Below are 3,939 nucleotides of genomic sequence, written 5' to 3' on the forward strand. Positions count from 1 at the left end.
CTCTCAACTCTTAATATCCTTGCTAGACATTTCGATAAGAGAGACAAGTCGACTATCTAGAGGCGAGCGAAGCATTTTTTTAAAAGTAATCTCGATTTCGGAAAAGCAGTGCAGTGTGGGATCATAGAAAATTAGAGAATGGTGTTAAGTGCCGGCACTTTTGTGATTGAGCTCCTCTAGAAATGGGGCCAACGAAGATAGTCGTGGCTTGTGATCTCTCTATTCGAGAGGTTGCAGTTACAGGTAACAGACCTCTTTGCCTTATTGCCACTCTCATGACCCACCTTTTTTGTTAATTCATAGTCTAGTGAGAAATTACCCTGTTAATTATAGATCGCGAATACTTTTCATTTATAAGTTCCAGTTTCGCTTTCAAACAGGAGGACACATTTTTGGACACTGATGCAATAGGCTTCGCTGTCGCTCAGCCAATTAGGAGATAAGCAATCTACGCAATCAACGTGTTTGTTTTCATGTTTACATAGAGGACTTGTCTTCATACGTGTCTACGTGATTCTCGATAAGTGCGATTGCCACACTCTATGTGACAAGGGACATTCTTTCCCTATTGCAAGATACTTATGTTTATCTTTGCAAGATTTAATTTTGAGACACAAGTGCATTTTGCAATAAGAAAAGCTTGCTGCTTGGCATTTAGAATGCAGGGATGGAAAACTACCTTTCTTTGTAATGGCCAGGGAAAACCATGGGAAACAGTTTCGCTCGGCGAATAAAAGTTATTAATTTTCTTGTAAACTGCAGTTTAACTATTTGCTTCAATATTTTCCTCCTTTCCATTGACTAATAAAAGAATCAAGGTATTTAGAACCGATTGGGGTGAGACGACTGAAAATATTACAATTGTTGTATGGCTCTGTGTGGGGATATTTAACTCAGTCCCCATACCAAGTGAAACCAAAAAATTCCATTAGGTCTCTGAACACTGAACTAAAATTCAGAACTTTTGATGTCTCCCTGAGATGAGTTTTGGCTCCGATGTTTTCACACTAACGACTCGATTTGTATCTCTTGCAAGTATTCAACTGATGATCACAGGCAAGTGTTCAACCCTTAGGTGCTTGACAGGATATGCATACCATATGTGAATACTTCGAAGTGTTCAACAGTAAATTTAAACACAATAATTTGTCGAAAGCTTCATAGTCACTCCTGATGTTGAACCCTTTTAAGTACTTAACTTTACTGTTAAACACTTTAAAGTATCTAAATACCCAATGAAAGTGTGGAACATAGTGTAGAGCACGTGCATGTGCACGCCACACTGTAAAAATCTTGCAAAGAACTATTCTTTTCATTGCAAAGAATTTTCAAGCGTTATAAAATGCCGCTTGTAAAATGCTTTGCAGTTCGAACTAATTCTTCGCACCTTACAAAAAAAATCGTTTGTAACGCTGCAAAGAATTAGTTGGTAATCCTGCAAACTATTTCTTCGCAACTTACGAAGAAATTAGTTTGCAATACAAATGAAATGGTTTGCAATGCAAACTTTCTTACAATGCTTCAAAATTCTTTGCATGAATTTTGCAGTGCAGTTGTACAATTTATTTATCATGCAGTGCATATTTGTACTTTTTTAGCAATCAAATTAATTGCACACTTTACTGCGTCGATTTGAACTAAATCATGCACTCTCGCTCAAACCTTTTTCTGAAACGAGCCGTTGGTTTGCAGGACTGTTTGCCAACAAACATGCAAATACATCTACTGTCGTGTTCATACAACTATCATGATGTACTACAAATATTCCATCAGACAAGTTGAGTCTCTGAAATTGGTGCAGAGTTTCGTATTTCGTTCGACTCACCTCTGGCTGAGTCGCTGGAACTTGAAGCCAGTAGAGTCAAATATCCAACTTCTACTCGCGGTGACCGCTGTAGCGCGCGCAGGAGACGGTCCTGGAGGTGCTGGAGACGGTGCTGCACTGGAAGCCCCGACTGCGGAAGGGAAAGGAAGGCACGCCTTTCAGGTGCGGGCGGGAAGAAAGAGAGAAAGAGTTATGTCGAGAGGAGGGGGTGACGACGACCCGCAGAAGACGTCGCGAGACGGGTGCGTCTAGCGTGTCGCGGCGGGGCGGGGGGCTGAGATTCCTGATGGTGACCCTGAAGGGCCACTCGGGCCACTTGGGCGACACCAAGCGCGGCTCTATGACACTCGTTGGTCACTGCTGGCCTCTTGAGGTGGCCGCGCTGGTATACACCGAGTGGTGCACCGGTCACCTACTACTCGTCTAAGTGTTCAGCCGTGTTTGTGTTGGAGGCTCAGGGCTGCAGGGCAGCAGTGCCAGTGCCCCGGCGGGCGTGGCGCGTCTTAGTTAGAAGCGCCGCTACGCCTCGTGGCGCCTCAGCGCGAACTTCCTCTTCCCTACCTAGCGACATTTGCAGCGCGCGGCTGCGTTCGAGAAGGTTTGGTTCGCCAGAAGCCGCCGCTGGCCTGCTGCTCATCTCGGACCAGTGCGCGCGCCGCGCAGCCCACGGCCGCTGTGACGGAAACGCTGATAATTGCTGACTCCGGTGTGGTGGTATACAGCAGAACACACCAAATCAGTCCAGAGAGGCTGGTGGAGAAAGCGGTATAAACATGAATGTTAATTTGTGTGCCGAAGAAACGAATGCAACGTTTTTTGGCACTGTTCATGTATTTCATAAACCGGTGGCATCTTACAAAGCACTTTCTTTGAAAGCTTACAAAGAATATGATTTATTGTGTATGGCGAAGCATTAGGTGTTAGGAAGCACTACTTTTTGACTTTACAAAGCCAAGAAATATGTCCCGTTTAACAAAGCTCTGCTTTGTAAGCTACGAAGTACGTCTTCGTAATGTGATGCTCCCCGTTCTTCGCAGCTTACGGAAAAAATGCTTTGATACACTGAAACAATCCTTTGTAGCCTTTTGCAAGTGAAGAGTGTGGAATAGAAGTTGCTGCCTTACGCTAGAACTTCAACACACACAACTTAAATCAACGAAGTACCCTTAAATACGAGCGTAAGAGTTTGGGGTAGCTTATATTGAATTAAACAATGAAGGTCATCACGACAGTCCCGCGTTTCCTTCGAGAACCACAGAACCACACCAGTCTCAGACAGGAATTGAATTTAAAGCAAAGAGGTGCTTCGTAGATACTCCCGGAAATGCAAACGGATTGTTCGTAAGACCTTCTTAAACTTAAAAAGAATTGCTTTGCAACAGAAACAATTTCTTTTGCAATACAAAGAATGAAAATTGTTCGTAACGTTGGAAAGCATTTAGTTCGTAAGCCTTTTACAGTGCAGGTTTTGAAAGAAGCGATGCTCGAGCAGAAAAATGTTTCAGTGGTAGGTTTTCACCACGCAGTTTAATCAGACCTCATCTCAAACACCCCGATGACTTCATCTTTTGTGTTGCTGGGGAGTGGGCGAGAAAAAATAGCGAGCTATCAGAGCAACCAAGTCAACGGCTTTCACGCCGCACATCGGAATGTTACAAGTAGGATCATCTTTCAAGTATACACTGTTGAAAATAGCACTAGGTTTCGACGAAATATAGATCTTTCGCCCACAATTTGGCAACGGTTACACTAAAATTGTAATTTGGGCTTGATTGCTATAAGTAAGAATATTTTTCCTTGGTAAATTGATTTGAAAGGCATTCCAGTAAGGATATCGGGGGGGCATCTTTACGAGAAAGTGCGTACAGTACACGTCAAATTTCCCCACTACTGTTTACTCTTTGTAATTTTCCCTTCAATGTTTCGCTATTTTAATAACTTTAATTCATTTTGGTGCCTATTTGTACTCTATTGTGTTTATTTTTACGTTGGGTACATGATTTACTGACCATGTTTCCTTTCTCTTTGATTGACTTTCAAATTGGTCTTTTTTTGTCAGCCTCAGTTTAACTATTACACAAATTATTGTACACCTACTTTTTGTCCTGCCCCCC

Source organism: Frankliniella occidentalis, unplaced genomic scaffold, assembly GCF_000697945.3.
Source record: "Frankliniella occidentalis isolate FOCC.00 unplaced genomic scaffold, Focc_3.1 Scaffold127, whole genome shotgun sequence".
NCBI classification, from domain to species: domain Eukaryota; kingdom Metazoa; phylum Arthropoda; class Insecta; order Thysanoptera; family Thripidae; genus Frankliniella; species Frankliniella occidentalis.